This window comes from Schistocerca cancellata, chromosome 3, assembly GCF_023864275.1.
Source record: "Schistocerca cancellata isolate TAMUIC-IGC-003103 chromosome 3, iqSchCanc2.1, whole genome shotgun sequence".
In the NCBI taxonomy this organism is placed as follows: Eukaryota; Metazoa; Arthropoda; class Insecta; order Orthoptera; family Acrididae; genus Schistocerca; species Schistocerca cancellata.
This window is the reverse complement of record NC_064628.1, coordinates 565573617-565595498: the sequence shown is the minus strand read 5'-3', so window position 1 is coordinate 565595498 and position 21882 is coordinate 565573617.

Genomic DNA, 21882 nt, shown 5'->3' with positions numbered 1-21882 from the left:
TCTAAAGGCCGTAAAGTCAACTAAATACCTAAGAATTATCATTACGAAGCACTTAAATTGGAAAGAACATATAGGAAATGTTGTGGGAAAGGTGAACTAAAGACTGTGTTTTATTGGCAAATCACTTAGAAGTCCCAACAGATGTACTAAACAGATTGCTTCTAGTAAGGTTATTCGTCCCGTTTTGGAGTACTGCTGCGCCGTGCGGGATCCATGTAAGATTAACGGAGTACATCGAGAAAGCTGAAAGAAGGGCAGCATGCTTTGCATTGTGAAGAAATAGGGGAAATAGTGTCAAGGAGACGATACAGGACTTGCGCTGGATATCATTGAAACAGAGCCATATCTTGTTGCGGCGGCATCTTCTCACAATATTTCAGTCACCAACTTTCTCCTCCGGATGTGAAGATATTTTGTTAACGTTGACATAGGGAGAAACGATCATCATAATAAAATAAGGGAAATCAGAGCTCACACCGTAGGATATACTGTAGGTGTTTGCTTTTTCTGCGCGCTGTTCAAGAGTGGAATAAGAGGTTAAGGTGGTTCGATTAACACTCTGCCAGGCACTTAAGTGTGACTGGTAGAATAACCATATAGGTGTAGTTGTAGATAGAGAAGTATAAGTTTTGTTGCGATTACCGACATCTGAATGCAAGAACAACCACAGATGCCTGTCTAGTACCATACATAGGGAAAACTTTAGACAACTTAGGTCAGTGTAAATATTTTTATTAACGGATTTAAAGAGTGGTTATTAATAGTTGGATTTGATTCTGGAAGAACAGCCAAACACCACGTTTACCATTCCGTGGGATCACTGTCAGTATCAATGGATGGCTTTCTGTCTTAAGTACGTGCTAGCCACTTTCCAGAGGCTATAGTATGAAGTACTCAGAGGACTGAAATGGAGACAGTATATGGTTATCTTAACAACATAATTGTACTTTCTGAAGATCTGGAGGAACACGTACAACTGGAGGATGTTTTAAGAGGCTACTTTCAGCAAGTTCAAATCTGTGTGGGGGCGTGCGGTACTTTGTATCATCAGAGGTTAGTAATGTTGGTCATATAATTAACCAAGAGAATTTGATGATGGATCTGCAGTATATTACTGCAATACAAGATTTCTTGTCACCATAGACGACGAGGCAACATCATCGTTTTTAGTACTCTGTAATAACCACCAAAAATTCGTTAAGGGATTCGCTGAAACTGCTGAACCATTGGTTGAAACAAAAGGTATAAAATTCCAGTGGTTGACCAACTGTCAGACTGTGTTGGAGAAACTGGAGGAAGCATTTACAATGAATCTATTATTGGTATTTACAAATTTTGAGAAGAGACGTATCGTACCATTCAACACAAGCAACCTGGAATTGGATGAATTCTCAGATACAGATGGCCAGGAACACCGTTGAACAAAGCGAAACGGAATTATTCATTTTTCTTTTGGTCCAGCCCTCTGATTTGAGCTTTGAGTGACTTCGGCCGTTCATTTGTGGAACACCTACACCCACTCTTATGGTGTTATTTATTATATGGCTACCATTTTCGGTGCTTCAGTACATCAGCTTCAGGCCAAAACCGAAGCTAGAGCGTTAACTCCAATCATACACACGATTCCTCAGCAGCCAATATCTATGAACTGGCTTTCGCAGACTACGTGTAACATCTGTGTTGTGTCTCCAACCGTCAACTAGTTGGTTACTCTATCACACTCCGTTCGTATGGCGTTCACAGCAAACCTCTGAACAAGTAAATACTTTACCGCTTCCTACCGTCAACATTTGTTTTGAAGAATCCCTGTCAGGGCACCTACTGAATTTTCAACTTTTTAGTTTTAAGCATATTAGCATTGGAGAGAATCTCATCTTCGGTGAAACGGTTAATACACGCACTAACATCAGCTGTGCGACTGGAGCCTACTGGAATCTTCATCTTCTATACTTCGAAGCGACGTTTGGAATAGAGTTGTATGTATGAAAGTAAGCTATGCTACAAATTTTTCACCACTTATTAAATGCAAATAGTCTTGCACCTGTTGTTATGGTGTGAAAAACGTATGGTACACTTTTTAGATGTCAGTTGTTCATTTACGATTTTGGAGTCACTAAAATTTATTCGCGTTGTTGGTAGACTGTGCGGAGTTGTAGTGTAACACTTACACACACCTGCACTGCTTATCTGACACTCATTTGCAAGTAATTCACTATACAAACGTTTCTACATACATATAAACAGTATACACCTAATAAAATGTGAAGGCTTTACAGCGTGTGGCTGAGTATCGACTATCGCTTGTTTACAGCGATATTCGCGATGCTGACAGTGTGCTAGTCGTTTGCTACACACTGGCGCATCTTAAATCTATTGCATTAGGACTGGCCTAAGGCTGTTGAGTTTTCCAATTTAGTTATCTCATTAAAAATATTAATTTGGTTATCTTATTAAATTATCATCTTTTTTATAATAATATTTTTTAGTCAGTAGAATACAGGGTGATATCAACAGTAGTACATTTTTGTTATAACGGGAGCTTCGTTCATCATTAATAGAAAGGTCGGACACACAGTGAGTTACTGTGAATACTGAAGTGAAGTATAATTATCTTCAAAATTAACAGCAAAGCGGCATCTACAATAAAAGCTCAAATACACACGCGGATGTCGCAAGAAGGGGTGGGACAGATGGAGAAAGGGACTTAACGTGAATTCAGTACATAAAGGGAGATAAAAATTTAATAATCATGGGTTGGACTGCTATAGTGGGGAAGGAACAAAGAATTGTTTTGGAAAATATGGATTCTGTGCTACGAGTGCGACTATCGCGACTAACTGAGTTCTGTAATAATTTTCAACTAGTAATAACGAAAACGTTGTTCAAAAATCACAACAGGAAGAGGTATACATGGAAAAGGACTGCACACATAACCAGTTGCGTTACATCATGATGAGACAGAGATTCAGAAATCAGATGCTGTATTGTAAGGCGTACCGAGGAGCAAATGTGGCCTCAGACAATAATTTAATAATGTTGAAGAGAAAGCTGAAGTTTAAGAGAATCGTCTGGAAATACCAAAGTGGAATGAAGTGGGATAATGAAGTGCCGATTAAAGATGATGTATGTCTTGAGATCTTTGACGCTGTAGATATTGCGATATTGAATACCATAATAAGCTTTTCAGCTGAAAAGACGGACAGAAATTGGGGATACAAATATAAATAAAACGAAGGTAGCTCTCAAGAATCCTTGGAAACAAAAGAAATGCTTCCTGGAATGCAACAAAAAAGTTCAGGTGAACAATGCATGACACCTAGGAATGAAGTAAATAGGAAATACTGGGAAGTTAAGACAAAGTGTCTTTGAAGATAAATGTAAAGAAAACGAAACAAGAATGGTCATCGCAAGAACAGATTCAGCATATCGAAAGGCAAATCAACCTTCGGGGACATTCAAAGCAAGGATGACGACATTAGGAGTGCAAGAGTAATTCAAAATTAAGCGTCGAAGAGAGAGAGTGGATATGTGGAAAGAGTACAAAAAAAATGGTTCAATTGTCTCTGAGCACTATGGGACTTAACATCTATGGTCATCAGTCCCCTGGAACTTAGGTCACGTGGTTCCAGACTGAAGCGCCTAGAACCGCACGGCCACACCGGCCGGCGAAAGTGTACACTTCGGGCTTCTACGAAAGGGAAGAACTCTCTGATAACATGACACAAGAAGAAATGGCATTTGATCTGGAGGTCACAATATACGAACTAACGTCTCACAGTATTTTGGAATTCTAAACTCAATGGTGGAAATGGAAATCGTCTGACTTTTCGAGGTTGTGCATAAAATATACGAGACAGGTGATCGAGCATTACATATTCGAAAAGTATCACCCACGCATTCCCACAGATAGTGAGTAACTATAAGTACGAGAACTACGCCACAATGACCGTAACAGCTCACGAATCCAAGTATCTGATAATATGAAGAATGGACACGGCAGTATGGAAAAAAACCAACATACGTTAATAGAATTCGTCGATTTAGGAAAATAGTTCAATAATGCAAAATCGTTCAAGATGTTCGAAACCCGCAGACAATAGTGCTAAACTGATAACACATAATATGTACAAGAGCACAAGACAGAACAAGAAAGAATTTCACGGTTTAAAAGGGTTGTAAGACAGACTGCAATCTATCACTTCTACTTTTCAATCTATACATAGTAGAAGCAATGAATGGGACTAAAATTCAGAGTGAACGTATGTCACTGAGATTCGCTTATGACATTGTTACCTTCAGTAAAACTGAAGAATAATTACAGGACCTATTATATTCTGCATTTATATTCGATAGAAATGCAGTGGTGTGTGGCTAGCCAGTTGCCGTGATATGACTGGGCCAGGTAAGTCAGACTTGGTACCGGGCAAAGCACGGGGGCTGATGCAGCTGTTTGGAATGGACCCGGAAGCAGCTCTGCTTGGAAATCGCCAAGTGGACGGAGGATAATTTGTGTACATGTGGTCTAAGAGTAACGTCTTTGACTACTGATGATAACCTCTGGGCCTCGGGTTAGAACCTCGGCACTGCTTAAATTTTGAATAAAAATCAAAAGCAGTAGCGGCCGAAGGCTTCCGGCGTAAGAAGTAACCCACGTTCTTCCATAGGCCTTGTCAAAGAGAGCAGAGAAGCGAACAGAGATGCAGGGCACTCTCTTTTCCTTGGGGTGGTACTGTCCCTCAAAGGATGGAAGAATAAGCAATGATTAACTGCATGAGGATAAAGAATGAAAAGGAAACCACTGCATTAAAAACACATAACGTGTATCCACAGGACGTGTGGCTTGTAGCTGAAAAAGTGTCGTGGTGATCTCTCCATCGGCAAAAGATTCCAGACTAGTCCCCCATTCGGATCTGCGGGAGGGGACTGCTTAAGTGGAGGTTACCATGAGAAAAAGAGTGAATAACCAACGAAATGATAACGTTCCATGAGTTCGGGCGTGGAATGTCTAAAGCTCGAACGTGGTACGGAAGCTAGAAAATCTGAAAAGGAAAATGCAAAGTCTCAATCTAGATATAACGTTGGTTGGTGAATTGAAATGGAAAGAAGACGAGTATTTTTGGTCAGGTGAGTATAGGCTACTACCAACAGCATCAGAAAATGGTATAACGGAAACAGGATTCGTTATGAATAAGAAGGTAAGGCAGAGAGTAAGTTATTGTCGACTGTAGCGAATACCCCGTTCAACAATCACAAGAGGAGGACGTATACTGGTAAAATACGATATTGCAGCTCCTGTGTTATTCTGAATTACGATACAACGTTCCTTTGGACATGCATGCGTGTCCTAAGCAACAGGCACTGCGGCGACTACACCCATTACGGAGTATATTAAAAGTATTCGCAGTTGCGAATATGGACAACCAAAAAGTGTGGAATGGAAATGATGACAATGAAAATTTGTGCCGGATCGCGACTCGTACCTCTTTTCCCCTTATATCACGAGCGGTCCCCTCACCATCTGGCTATGGGTGCACGACTCACTGCCAACATGCGTCTACTGTCAGTACTCTTAACATCCATTATGTATATTCCCATTTAGGTGAGACGTTTTACTTGAAAGTCGTTTGCCAGATGTCGGCAGATAAATGCATGTCCAAAAGAACGTTGCATCGTAATTCAGAATAACACAGGCGCTGCTATATCGTATTTATCCGCAGACACCAGACAAGCGACTTTCAAGTAAAAGTCTCACCTTTACGGGAATATACACAATGGATGGACGAATATTGCCAGGACCGATGGTTAACGACATATGGAAGTTTGCGTCTGCCCGTGAGCCGTGCAGAAATAGACAGACGGTAAGGCGACACCTCGCAATAAGAGCTAAATCCGGGTTCGAGTCACGGTCCGGCCCAAATTTTCGTTGCCATCATTCCATTCTACAGTTGATGGTGGACCATATTTGTAACAGCGAATACATGTAATGTATACCCGAAAAAGGCAGGAAGATTCGGTAAGATATAGTTACATTACATCATAAATAGGTAGAGATTCCGATATCAGATACCGGATCGTAAGTCATACCCAAGTAGAAGATATAGGCTCAGATCACAATTTAGTAATGAAGACTAGGCTGTAATTTAAGAGACTAGGCAAGAAAAATCAATGCGCGAAGAAGTGGGATGAAGAGACACGCTTGAAGTTCTCTGAATCTATAGATATTGCGATAATGAATATCTCAGTAGGCATTTCAGATAAAGAAGAATGGACGTATCTAAAATATAATAATTGTAGTTACTCAGAGGTAGTACTCACCACTACACTGGGAATTGGGACTGAGGGCTGAACAACTAAATCAACTGTCTATGGCCTTAATCAAGTGTAATTTCCGTGCTATGCACTAAACATGATATTTCTTCGTCCCGAAGAAAATCAACAGTGGCTCCTTCTCTATATGGGAATAAGTGAACTACGCCACTAATAATGTCTTGGAGATGTACGCAGTTGGTTGGTCTGTTCCATCGGTATTTTTGTGACTCAGTACCACAGAAGTGCTGTACTGCGACATGTATGTCGTAAGCGTGTGTTTGGCTTCGGTGTAAACATCACTTAGCCTGGAGCAGATATCCGACACAGTCTCATTTCCTGGAGAACTCTTTAGCAAGCTGCTGCCCAGGCTATCTTGACACTGTTCTTCAATGAATGAACACTGAGGCAATTTGTACTACTTTCGGGGTAAATGTGCCGTAGTGGGTAGCGTCACCCAGGTCCAAGATCAGTTATTCCACATCGTTAGAAACTGGCAGCTCATACAGGGTCTCTCTCCTATGAACGGTCAGCCGCATTTTCTCTAGTGCTTCAGCAAATGTTTTAAACTTCGTTTTAGAAATGTGTAGATGGAGTCAGTCCAAAGAAATACTGATCATCTTTCATCTATCACCTTGAGTAAACGGGAAAGGTCGGTTTGTTCCCCGTTACAAACAAAATGAATTTTAAAGCGGAATTTTGCGTACCCATCTCATAGAGCGGTCCCAGATTATCCTACTGCAATGTATGTTTTATCAGTATATACTGATTGGGACAGTACAACAAGAGGAATAATCAAAATTCCAGCAGCAAGTGATCAGCTTTGCTGCATAGCAATAGCAGTCATCGCGAGAGAGGGCGTTGCTGTGGCTGCTGGAGTAATGGCTACCGCCCACGTTTTACTCTCCTTGTTAATATACAATGACAAACCAAAGCATTATGATCACTACCCACAGCGACGTTGGCTGCCTCCTGGTGGCGTTGCGGGCACGTGACGCGTTAACAATGGTATGTAAGCCTAGCAGAGACGAACGGGGACTAAGTGGGCTGCAACTGGGAAAATTCATTGAGATAAGCGAATTTGACAAAGGGCAGATTATTATTACGCAGAGCCTGTACACGAGTATCTAGAAAGCGGCGAAGCCGGTCGAACGTCCGCGTGCTACTGTCGTGAGGATCTACGGAAACAGGTAGAGGGACAGTGAAACTACCACTAGGCGTTAAAGGGATGCGCGTCCACGAATCTTCACAGACTGTGGACTTCGGAGGCTTGTTGGCTCAGTAAAGCAGGATATATGGTGATCTGTGGCAACTCTACCGAAAGAGCACGATGCTAATGCACGTACAAATGTTTCGGAGCACACCGTTCATCGTATATTGTTGAACATGGAGCTCCGCAGCAGACCATCCCTACGTGTTCACTTGTTGACCCAACGACATCATCAGTTACGATTGCAGTGGGCACGGGACCGTCGGAGTTTGACCGTCGATCAATGGAAACATGTCAGGTCTTCAGGTGAATCGCATTTTTACTGCACTAGATCGATGGTCGTCTCCACGAACGCCGTCATCGATGTGAACGGTGGCTCGAAACGTGCAGCGCTCCACGGACGCAGGCTGATGGCAGTAGTATTAGGCTATGGGAGACATTCTCCTGCGCTTGCATGGGACCTGTGGTAGTAATCAAAGTAAAGACATACTGACAGCCGCAAAACACGTGCATCTCTTCATGCTTGATGTCTTCCCTGACGCTGATATCATCGTTTAGTAGTGTAATTGTCCATACCTCGGAGCCAGACTCGTGCTACAGTTGTTTGAGGATCATTACAGTGAACTCACGTTGATGTCTCGGCTACAAAATTCGCCTGACGCAAATCTGGATCGCTATCAGGCGCCATCACCATGTGCACAAATCAGCTGCCCGTTATTTACGCTTATACATCTAGCGCCACATACCTCCACAAACCTACAAACAAATTGTCGGATTCCTGATACTGAGAATCAGTGATGTATTTTGTTTCAGGGACGGACAAACAAGCTATCAAGCAGATTGACATGATGTTTTGGCTCCTCAGTTCACATCGGCTAAGCGAATACACCACGAAATTTATTTGGGACTGTTCCATCGAATGGGCACGCAAAATTCCGCTGCAAAAATTCTTTTGTTCGTTATTGGAAACATACTGTCGCTTTCTGCAGACATTGAGTGTTGCACAAAAGAAGTAATGATCAGTATTTGTTTGGGCTGACTCCAGCTGCAAAAGCGAAACTGACAATATCAGCCCGACGACTGTTGGGAGACACGCCTGATACGTGGCGCTGACGTTTTCTGCTGTAGCATGAGAGCCGATCTGCTTAGCAAGTGTCCAAGATATTTAATTTTTGGCTCAAACTAGCTATACTTATCGAGTCGACAATGGAAACCTTCTCATTGCAGTCAGTTAAAAAGTGCTTCTAGTTTTTGCAACTATTGCCCGTCACGACACTGCCATCCAAATATTTAGCATATTGTCTTACCCTCTGTATGAGCTGTTGTAGCCGGCCGGTGTGGCCGAGAGGTTCTAGGCGCTACAGTCTGGAACCGCACGACCGCTACGGTCGCAGGTTCGAATCCTGCCTCGGGCATGGATGTGTGTGATGTCCTTAGGTTAGTTAGGTTTAAGTAGTTCTAAGTTCTAGGGGACTGATGACCACAGCAGTTAAGTCCCATAGTGCTCAGAGCCATTTGAACCATTTGAGCTGTTGTAGGTACTTTTAAAAGTGGCGCGAGAGCTTGCAACTGCAAATGGTAATATATTGCTTGTACATTCTGTGTAGTGCATTAAGAGCAAGAATCATTAGCTTTTCTATGCCAGCTGGTTGTTTCAACTATGCCTCTCCTAATGCCTCCTTTTTGAGAAGTAGTGCATCCCCCCCCTCTCCCCAAAGGTAACAAAGGTAATTTGGCCATCAATTCTTCAGAAGCTGGACTCGGATATAAATTGACAGGGTGCCCCAAAATAATGTATATACTCTTTGAACCTGAATCTCTCTTTAATTTAAGTAGGTAGACTTTTTGCAGATAATAAGTCAGAATGGTGTGAAAAATTTAGTAATGCCTCCATTTGTAGCAGTATTGGAAATAAACATGGCGTTATCATTTGAGTAACGGATGACAGTGCTCGATTGTTATTGGAATACACTGAATGTGAGTGAGACTCGACTGCGTTGGGGAGCTGAATTTAGAGCATCCCCACCTTCATGATTAACAGTAACAAGTATCCGAGATAAGTTTGAAGACGATGGAACGGAGCAGGATATACAGAAGGGACGCAGCGATGAGAGAGACGTTTCAGAAACAACAGAAGTATTGCTACAGTGATTCAGGGGTACATGTATTCACAAAAAATTTATGCGAAGTAATGTTCTCGTGACGCTAAGATCTCCAAAACCAATATTCGGAGAATTTTGTGGACTCCGATATGGGAGCCCTTCTATCCGATAGTTTTCCACACTCCGAACGATAATGTTCTCAGTTGTGGAGTTTAGTTTTGTGAGTGGTTCATCAATATGTGTGAAGAAAGTGAACATTTCAACGATCTAATTCTTTGGTCGTATGAAGCAATATTTAAACTTAACGGAACAATTAACCATCATAGCTGCGTTTACTGGGACTGACGAAAATACTACGAAAGGAAGGCACAATTATCTACCAGGTAAAATTGTCTGGTCTGTTTTCGAGGGTTAATCGGATCGTACCCCACCCACGTGTGACTCTTGCGTAGAAATGTTGCCAATGGTAACTCCACATGTAAACGACATATTTGACAGTGTAGATCACTATTTTCAACAGAATGGGGCGCGCTTACTTTCCTCATTATTTGTTGGAATTTCTTAATCAGATTACCTTAGAGATGGATAGGACGTAGAGGAGGGGTTGCAGTGTGTCCAGATCGATCACCACAGTTAACCAAACCCTTCAGCCTTCTATCTTCGGAGGTTTGTCAAAACCACAAAGAATTAATGATATAAGAGAATAAATTGAACAAGCCTTTGATACTGTTCCGTTAAAAATAATCCAACTGGCATGTCTCTCTGTTCCAAAACGTTGTCGACAATTAACTGCGTTGGGAGGTGATTATTTTCGCATATATTACCTTCCATTTCATCTTGACATATATGTCACGCATTTTTTATTTATATTGAAATAAAAGAGATATTCAGTGTCAAGGAGTGTATGTATTACTTAGCACATCCTGCATGTTGGGCTGAGAGTACATGTAGTTTTTAAAATACGTATCGCCTCATTTTATTTTCTAAGTTCTATCATCGGTGTAACCCACTGATTTAGAGACGTTATGGTGGTGACACCTATTTCTTACAGTGTGTCAAATTTTGTTTCAACCGCCCTGCATATCACTACAGTTAACTGGCGCTCTCGACAGAAACAAGCCTGGGCTGAATGTTTCAGTGACACATGAGCGTAAAATCGTTTGCCCTGCCCAGTACGAATTCAAACGTTTATTCATAGTTGTGGCATAACGTATGTAGATTTTTAAAGTAACTGTTCTGTTTATTTACTTGTTTCTGAATGTGGAAACTGGCAATAGAATGTGTCCAGCACGAAAATATTTTTAAATTCAGTTAATGCTATGATTAATAAAGTTTGTGATCTACACAGACTGATGTACATAGCTGTTGCGCTGATTTGGTCTTTGACCGGTATTACCCATTTACTAAGTGCAGCCTCTCGCCGCTGTGAGACTCTGAGCGACGTCGAGCCCAGACGCTCGTGCACATCCATATTGCCGAGATACATCGCTCCATCTGTATCAACTAGAAGCTCCACTTTCCAGGCGCTTATTTCAACCGTGACCATCGGCTTGCCAGGAGTTGCGGAAGGTGCCGTTGACACTGCCTCTCTTTTGCGCAGAGGCACGTCGTATCGCAGCGAGAACGCCGGCTGAAATATATACTCTTCATCGTCTCGTGTCCTTTTCTTGTTGTTGAAATTATGACGCCACGATGAGAGCCATATATGAAGCAATTAATAGGGTGAAGATTCAGAAGTGAGTACGATTAGGCTGCTCATTGTCACCATATTTATTTGATCTGTGTGCAGAGCACATTATGACTAGCTGAAGCAGATACCGGAACTAAAATAGCTGAGATAAATGTAAATAACCTTAGATTTGCAGATGATACCATAGTGATGGTAGAAAGTGAAGAACTGAAGAACCTGTCGATGAAGGTGAAAGAAGAAAGTGCAAAGGCTGGTCTAAAGCCGAATGTCAAGAAAACGAAAATTGTGGCAACTAAACCTATCACTTCAGGGCATGCAGGAGGAGAAAAAATGAAGGTAGTTTCTGCATTCAATTATCTCGTCTCCGAGATTTCTGCTGATAGTGACTGCAGCCCCGAAATCAACAGGTGCTTGTTACTTGGCAGAAAGGCAATGTTTAAGCAGTATAGTAAGAACTATGGTCTTTCCACTTGTGATGTACGGCTGTGAAACCTGGACCATAAGAACGGCTGAACGGCGTAGAACAGATACATTATGTGATCAAAAGTATACGGACATCCCCAAAATCTTACGTTTTTCATATTAGGTGCATTGTGCTGCCACCTACTGCCAGGTACTCCGTATCAGCTATCTCAGCAGTCATTAAATAACGTGAGAGAGCAGAATGAGGCGCTCCACGGATCTCACGGACTTCGAACGTGGTCAGGTGATAGGATGTCACTTGTGACATACATCTGTACGCGAGATTTCCAGATTCCTAAACATCCCTAGGTTCACTGTTTCCGAAGTAATAATAAATAATGGCGTGTGACGAGGGCCTCCCGTCAGGTAGTCCGCTCGGCTGGTGCAAGTCTTTCGATTTGACGCCACTTCGGCGACTTGTGCGTCGATGGGGATGAAATGATGATGATTAGGACAACAAAACACACAGTCCCTGAGCGGAGAAAATCTCCGACCCAGCCGGGAATCGAAACCGGGCTCTTAGGATTGACAGTCCGTCGCGCTGACCACTTTTTTTATCTCATTTTATTCGTTTTAGTTCGTTGTATCTGCCCGGGGCGGACGTCGCAAGACACCCGTTTCAGTTCGTAGCTGATCCATTAACTCAGTTTGTTTATTACAGAGGGCAGCTAACCCTCTGACCGAACACGCTGAGCTACCGTGCCGGCACCACTCAGCTACCGGGGCGGACGTTTCCTAAGTGATAGTGAAATGGAAACGTGAAGGGACACGTACAGCACACAAGCGTACAGGCCGACCTCGTCTGTTGATTGAAAGAGACCGCCGACAGTTGAAGAGGTACGTAATGTGTAGTAAAGCCGGTAAATGCCCAACCAGGTCTCGCCTGGTGTAAGGAGCGTAAACATTGGACGATTTAACTGTGGTAAAACGTTCTTGGAGTGACTAATAATGCTACCCAACGTGGCAGTCCGATGCCAGGGTGTGGGTAAAGCCAATGCCCGGTGAACGCCATCTGCCAGCGTGTGTTGTGCCAACAGTAAATTTCGGAGGCTGTGGCGTTATGGTGCGTACGTGTTTTTCATGAAGGGGGCATGCACCCCTTGTTGTTTTGCGTGGCACTGTCACAGCACAGGCCTACACTGATGCACTACCTTGGACACGTAATGGAAAAATGAGATTATCTGGAAAATTCGTTAATGCTAGGGAATATCGGAAGTACAAGAAGTAGAGGGGGGCAGAGTACGAGATGGATCGATGGCATAGCAGAAATAACGGATTCCAAACTAGGAAGTCTCCCAGGGAAAGGACAGAAGAAACTGTTGTCCTTTATTTCATGACGTTGTTAACTATCAAGAAGAGTCTAAACATAAACCAAGAGAGACATTCAGATATAACAGCGAAGTCAAAACTGCAAACTAATCTCTTAGCTTAATAGAGGACTACGAAGAGTCTGCACAGGGCTTTGTGCCAGTCTGAATTCTGTGGTATAGATTACTAGAAAATTTAGGGGTACTGTACGATCTGTACTTAGTGTTACTGCAAGTTTAATTTATAAATATGTGTCATTCTATTAGGTATTGTACGAGGGTCATCATTATTCTTTATGATGTGAATTTGTGGGTTCTTGGCCTAATGAAATTTTGAGATTATGGACCATACCTTTTTTTTTCTTTTGGATGGATTTCCTCTGGATAATGTAGCTGAGTGATGGTTGCTCTAAATGATGCCTTATGTGAGTTTTCATAATAATACTTTGGTGTAAAGAGATTGCAGTCGTCGTAGGTAAGTATTGGCGGCCATTGACTAACTTCAAACCATGCAAGATTAGTGGTAATATCAGTGCATCCAGGTTGTCAGTTTTGCGTTATGTGTGATCTGACCACGGCTATCGCAGCTCAGCCCAAGTCATATAACGTGGCTCTCACATACTGCGATCTCGGCAAGCATAGCGCAAACTTCTGTTAGTAGCAGTGGAGTCGGTTTAGCTACACTGGTGATCAACCACCAAACACCAAATGTAATGAATTTATGCATGACTTGTAAGCATAGAAATACTAACTATACCGACAAGATAAAATGTTATCTGTTAGACTTATCCAAACTTCACTTTTCAAGTCTTAGTTAAAGTTGGAAAATAGCCTAAGCGGACAGGGACCTTGTACTGTGGTGACAGTATTTTTTGTAGTTGCTTATGACCATCGGCGAATGAAGCTGTTTTAAGTATTTGATGCAACTCAAATATTAAGAGAAACATAAGATGCTATTTTTGGCAAGAATTGATTCCCAGAAGCAAGGATCTGAGAAGTTTAGCTGTTGTTGTTGTTGTTGTTGTGGTCTTCAGTCCTGAGACTGGTTTGATGCAGCTCTCCATGCTACTCTATCCTGTGCAAGCTTCTTCATCTCCCAGTACCTACTGCAACCTACATCCTTCTGTATCTGTTTAGTTTATTCATCCCTTGGTCTCCCTCTACGAGTTTACCGTCCACTCTGCCCTCCAATACTAAATTGGTGATCCCTTGATGCCTCAGAACATGTTCTACCAACCGATCCCTTCTTCTAGTCAAGTTGTGCCACAAACTTGTCTTCACCCCAATTCTATTCAATACTTCCTCATTATTTATATGATCTACCCATCCAATCTTCAGCATTCTTCTGTATCACCACCTTTCGAAAGCTTCTATTCTCTTCTTGTCAAAACTAGTTATCGTCCATGTATCACTTCCATACATGGCTACACTCCATACAAATACTTTCAGAGACGACTTCCTGACACTTAAATCTATACTCGATGCTAACAAATTTCTCTTCTTCAGAAACGCTATCCTTGCCATTGCCAGTCTACATTTTATATCCTCTCTACTTCGACCATCATCAGTAATTTTGCTCCCCAAATAGCAAAACCCCTTTACTACTTTAAGTGTCTCATTTCCAAATCTAATTCCCTCAGCATCACCCGACTTCATTCTACTACATTCCATTAACCTCGTTTTGCTTTTGTTGATGTTCATCTTTTATCCTCCTTTCAAGACACTATCCATTCCGTTCAACTGCTCTTCCAAGTCCTTTGCTGTCTCTGACAGAATTACAATATCAGCGGCGAACGTCAAAGTTTTCATTTCTTCCCCATGGAGTTTAATACCTACTCCAATTTCTCTTTTGTTTCCTTCACTGCTTGCCCAATATACAGATTGAATAACATTGGGGAGAGGTTACAAACCTGTCTCACTCCCTTCCCAACCACTGCTTCCCTTTCATGTCCCTCGACATTTATAATTGCAATCTGGTTTCTGTACAAATTGTAAATAGCCCTTCGCTCCCTGTATTTTCCCCCTGCCACCTCCAGAATTTGAAATAGAGTATTCCAGTCAACATTGTCAAAAGCTTTCTCTGAGTATACAAATGCCAGAAACGCAGGTTTGCCTTTCCTTAATCTCTCTTCTAAGATAAGTCGTAGGGTCAGTATTGCCTCACGTGTTCCAATATTTCTACGGAATCCAAACTGATCTTCCCCGAGGTCGGCTTCTACCAGTTTTTCCATTCGTCTGTAAAGAATTCGCGTTAGTATTTTGCATCCGTGACTTATTAAACTGATAGTTCGGTAATTTTCACATCTGTCAGCACCTGCTTTCTTTGGGATTTGAATTATTATATTCTTCTTGAAGTCTGAGGGTATTTCGCCTGTCACATACATCTTGCTCACCAGATGGTAGAGTTTTGTCTGGACTGTCTCTCCCAAGGCCGTCAGTAGTTCCAATGGAATGTTGTCTACTCCCGGGGCCTTGTTTCCACTCAGGTCTTTCAGTGCTCTGTCAAAGTCTTCACGCAGTATCCTATCTCCCATTTCATCTTCATCTACATCCTCTTCCATTTCAAAAATATTGTCCTCAAGTACATCGCCCTTGTATAGACCCTCTATATACTCCTTCCACCTTTCTGCTTTCCTTTCGTTGCTTAGAACTGGGTTTCCATCTGAGCATCTGAGCTCTTGATATTCATACAAGTGGTTCTCTTTTGTCCAAAGGTCTCCTTAATTTTCCTGTAGGCAGTATTTATCTTACCCCTAATGTGATAATTCTCTACATCCTTACATTTGACCTCCAGCCATCCCTGCTTAGCCATTTTGCACTTCCTGTCGATCTCATTTTGCAGACGTTTGTATTCCTTTTTGCCTGCTTCATTTACTGCATTCTTATATTTTCTCCTTTCATCAATTAAATACAATATTCCTTCTGTTACCCAAGAATTTCTACTAATCCTCGTCTTTTTACCTACGTGATCCTCTGCTGCCTTCACTACTTCATGTCTCAAAGCTACCCATTCTTCTTCCACTGTATTTCTTTCACCCAATTCTTGTCAATTGTTCTCTTATGCTCCCCCTGAAACTCTGTACAACCTCTGGTTTAGTCAGTTTATCCAGGTCCCATCTCCTTAAATTCCTACAGTTTCTTCAGTTTTAATCTACAGTTCATTACCAATAGATTGTGGTCAGAGGCCACATCTGCCCCTGGAAAGGTCTTACAATTTAAAATCTGGTTCCTAAATCTCTGTCTTACCATTATATAATCTGTCTGAAACCTGTCAGTATCTCCAGGCTTCTTCCATGTATACAACCTTCTTTTATGGTTCTTGAACCAAGTGTTAGCTATGAGTAAGTTGTGCTCTGTGCAAAATTCTACCAGGCGGCTTCCTCTTTCATTTCTTACCCCAATCCATATTCACCTACTATGTTTCCTTCTCTCCCTTTTCCTACACTCGAATTCCAGTCACCCATGACTATTAAATTTTCGTCTCCCTTCACTATCTCAATAATTTCTTTTATTTCCTCATACATTTCTCCAATTTCTTCGTCATCTGCAGAGCTAGTTGGCATATAAACTTGTACTACTGTAGTAGGCGTGGGCTTTGTGTCTATCTTGGCCACAATAAGGCGTTCACTATGCTGTTTGTAGTAGCTTACCCGCACTCCAATTTTTTAATTCATTATTAAACTGACTCCTGCATTACCCCTATTTGATTTTGTATTTATAACCCTGTAGTCACCTGACCAGAAGTCTTGTTCCTCCTGCCACCGAACTTCACTAATTCCCAATATATCCAACTTTAACCTATCCATTTCCCTTTTTAAATTTTCTAACCTACCTGCTCGATTAAGGGATCTAACGTTCCACGCTCCGATCCGTAGAACGCCAGTTTTTTTTTCTCCTGATAACGACGTCCTCCTGAGTAGTCCCCGCACGGAGACGCGAATGGGAGACTATTTTACCTCCGGAATATTTTACCCAAGAGGACGCCATCATCATTTAACCACACAGTAAAGCTGCATGCCCTCGGGAAAAATTAGGGCTGTAGTTTCCCCTTGCTTTCAGCCGTTCGCAGTACCAGCACAGCAAGGACGTTTTGGTTAGTGTTACAAGGCCAGATCACTCAATCATCCAGACTGTCGCCCCTGCAACTAGTGAAGAGGCTGCTGCCCCTCTTCAGGAACCACACGTTTGTCTGGCCTCTCAACAGATACCCCTCCGTTGTGGTTGCACCTACGGTACGGCCATCTGTATCGCTGAGGCACGCAAGCCTCCCCACCAACGGCAAGGTCCATGGTTCATGGGGGGGGGGGGGTGGGGGGGTGAATTTTAGCTATGTTTTAGAAAATACCAGAATGATTTTACGCAGCGATTCAGTACTATGGGGACAAGTACCCATGCTTCAATCCAGTGAACGCAACAGCAATTAAACAGTGCACCTATTAAAGTGGTACATGAAAAGCAGTGGCCCTGCACAGAGAAAAGAGAAGTTGATTTCATCAACCGTAGAGATATCGGTCAGATAGTATTTCCACATTCCAAACGGTTTCTTTTCATTTGTTACCACTGACAAAACGTTTGAATATATCTGAGAAAGCCTTCTGCTTCTGAGAAAAGGGGGTAGGAAGGAGACAGCACCTCATCTTGTCGACAGATGTTTTGTAAAAGCGAAAGATTTCCATTTTTGGGAAATACATCTTTTCTTGTTTACCGGACTCATCACTCTTTGATTACAGTCCACTCCTGCATCAAAAGAAGATATACCAGGAAGTGATACCAAATGCCTCTTGCCTTACCGTGTTAAGTCACAGTAAGCAGATCCAAGGTTTTTATTGTTAAAAGTTCAGTTACACATCGAAAGTGTGGGATATGTCATGAACGAAAAATGTAAATTACGAGTTTTTGTAGGTTGTGGGATTTTGCATGGTGGTGTAGCAGCTCATACAACTTCTCTTCCAGTAAAACAGGCGAGTTTCGGTTTTTGATGGGTCGTGAAGTACTGCACGCCTACCGTAGATATAGTTTTACTTTCAAATACTGGTTGCTCGGAAATTCCCGTTACAGACCTCTAGGACTTATCGAGGGGAGTGAGTGCATATTATTTTGAATGGGAACCCATGCCCAGAACTTATCGTTACCGTGCCACAAACGTTTGGAAACATGTTTGCTAGGTAGGTACCCAAGGGGGTAGTCATGGTGTGTTTGTGTGGGGGGGTGGGGGGTTATGTCGGATATGCTGATGTCATTTAACCCCTGTGCTACCTCTCTGACCTCGTTCGAGTCTCATTCACGTATGTGAGTGTTAGAGCAGTATGGTTGCGTACGCGTTTGCAGACTACACCGACATGATCCTTCTGAATGGCGAAATTCACAGTGGTGGAAGAGCTGCTGGTCGACATTATCAAAACGTGCTACTCCTTGACACACCATTTTCGCCACAACTTCTCAGCGGCTTCGGGGAAGATTACCTTCACCGTCAGCAGAAGTGACTGTGGTGCTCGAGGGGACGCCGCAGGGCCAAACTGGAAGATGCCACACTGCATCGAGTTGGAGAGAACCCGTCAACGAGTCAAGGAGCCATTTCTCTGGCTGTTAGTGAGTGGAAATGTAAAACAAGCGATTTGCTGAGTCAGGCTTAATCAGTTACTCGTAAAAGTGGTCTCGTTACCACCATGTCTTCAAATGGTTGTAGCACGGAAAGGGCACGTTTCCGGTCATGGGTACCACTTTAAAATATCATCCACCCACTCACCTCCACAAGTCCTAGAATTCTGTAACGGGATTTTCCCAACACCCTCTATGGTACTTGCACAGTATTGTAATAATATCTACTGTTTACTAGTAGCGTATTTGTTATTTGGGTATTTTAAAGATTAATTATATAACCATATAAATTTCTTCCTGATTGGTCTATTTAACGGAAGAACGTTTTAAAATAATGTTATCGATTTAATGCATGTTGCTATTGGTAATATCTATTTACGCAAAGTGCAGTAGGCCTAACCTCAGAATGGAATGTATGAACAGACCACCATGTGACATAACCAGTTCCAGTGTTCTAAAAAAGGATTTTTGGTGGCACACATTGCAGTAGAGAAAAATTCTCAAGTTCTGAAAGTGTACTACGTTATCACTAACTATAAAAATAAGTAAATGAGCAATATTTAAACATTCCGTTTTCTATACAATTTATGTTTTGGTTTCTATGAATTATGGTTTCTATTTTAACTGCGAGACAACATCTAAATAAAAAAGAAGAAAGTGTGACCAATCATGCTGGCACAGGAACGAACAATGGAAGAATTGTAGAGAAGAAAAGAAATACATTGACTACAAAGGGTGTAGTCGAGGATGCACTTCACTTAACACAGTCACACACACGTAGAGAGAGAGCGGAGGGGGGCAGGGAGGGACTGAGATGTCTCCGACTTAGAGCAGGTTACCAAGGTCGATTTAGAATTTCCAGCTGCCACAACAGCTGCACACTCATTCTGTCTAACAGTGGTCGGCGTGAGCTGGCGATGAAATCACCGAGCCTAGAGGGATAAAAAGCTATTTAACGTTCATCATGCAGGTTTAACATTCACAGCCAGCTAGTTGCACACATAATTCACTTTTACGAATTTGTTCGTGTTCGTACTTGCCTTACCGGAGTTCTTTCGTGAAATCACTAAACATTTTCATAGTCTTTGGCCGCATCCACGATACAGTTTCACATTATGCTTTCATGTATCCACCCACATATGCTATGGCTATAGTTCACGATTATAGTATTTTGTCCATTTTTTAAATGTTTATATGCTTGGTTCAGTGACCATGCGACAATGCATAATCCACAATGTAATCTACCGCTGCCTGTGGACTGTGCAAACACCAGGTACGACTCTTGGAACCCAATATATTTTTATAGTGAGTGCTAGTTTCTTTTGGTAGATAGACGAGTTGTGTACCCGTAAATTGATGCTTAATTGAGCCAGCACTAGTAGTTTTCATTTCATAAGACGTTATCCGATGCAAAGCATTGTTTCTCTTGAATTTGCACGATCTTATAAGAAGTTTCGCTTGCCCATACGTCACCGAGGATCGGACTTAACATCATCTTGGAGGAATGCTGAAACAGCACCTCACTTTTTCAGAACAGAGTTTTCGCATGAAACACTAATGGGTATGTGGGTATGGTTGGAGAATCCGCATTGGAGACAGACTGTATAAGGACGACAGGGAAAGAGAAGCGAGATTAACAGCAAGTCTTTTTTGTGGTCTTTGGTACAACGCAGCTCTCCACATTAGTCTGTCCTACGCTAGCAGAGCTCTGTGTACTCGAGAACTATAAAGGTTGCAGTTTCCTCTTGCATTCAACCGATCGCAGTGGCAATATAGCAAGGCCATATTGGCTAAGGCTACAAGGCCAGATCAGAGAACCATCAAGACTGTTTACACTGCGTGTACTGAATACACTGCAGCTCGTTTTCAGTAGACACACGTTATGTCCACGCTTAACACAGGCACCCCTCCGAAATTGTTTCACCTCTCCACAAGAGAGAGTGACTCAATGTACAGTACTGGCCATTAAAATTGCTACACCACGAAGATGACGTACCACAGACGCGAAATTTAACCGACGGGAAGAAGATGCTGTGATATGCAAATGATTAGCTTTTCAGAGCATTCGCACAAGGTTGGCGCCAGTGGCGACACCTACAACGTGCTTACACGAGGAAAGTTTCCCACCGATTTCTCATACACAAACAGCAGTCGACCGGCGTTGCCTGGTGAAACGTTGTTGTGATGCCTCGTGTACGGACGAGAAATGCGTACCATCACGTTTCCGACTTTGATAAAGGTCGGATTGTAGCCTATCGCAATTGCGGTTTATCGTATCGCGACATTGCTGCTCCCGTTGGTCGAGATCCAATGACTGTTAGGAGAATATGGAATCGGTGGATTCAGGTGGGTAATACGGAACGCCGTGATGGATCCCAACGGCCTCGTATCACTAACAGTCGTGATGACAGGCATCTTATCCGCATGGCTGTAACGGATCGTGCAGCCACGTCTCGATCCCTGAGTCAACAGATGGGGACGTTTGCAAGACAACAGCCATCTGCAGGAACAGTTCGACGACGTTTGAAGCACCATGGACTATCAGCTCGGAGACCATGGCTGCGTTTACCCCTGACGCTGCATCACAGACAGGAGCGCCTGCGATGGTGTACTCAACGACGAACATGGGTGCACGAATGGCAAAACGTCATTTTTTCGGAAGAATCCAGGTTCTGTTTACAGCATCATGAAGGTCGCATGCGTGTTTGGTGACATCGCGGTGAACGCACATTGGAAGCGTGTATTCGTCATCGCCATACTGGCGTTTCAGCCGGCGTGATGGTATGGGGTGCCACTGGTTACACGTCTCGGTCACCTCTTGTTCGCATTGACGGCACTTTGAACAGTGGACGTTACATTTCAGATGTGTTACGACCCATGGCTCTACCCTTCATTCGATCCCTGCGCAACCCTACATTTCAGCAGGATAATGCACGACCGCATGTTGCAGGTCCTGTGCGGGCCTTTCTGGATACAGAAAATGTTCGACTGCTGCCCTGGTCAGCACATTCTCCAGATCTCTCACCAATTGAAAACGTCTGGTCAATGGTGGCCGAGCAACTGGCTCGTCACAATATGTCAGTCACTACTCTTGATGAACTGTGGTATCGTGCTGAATCTGCATGGGCAGCTCTACCTGTACACGCCATCCAAGCTCTAATTGACTCAATGCCCAGGCGTATCAAGGCCGTTATTACGGCCAGAGGT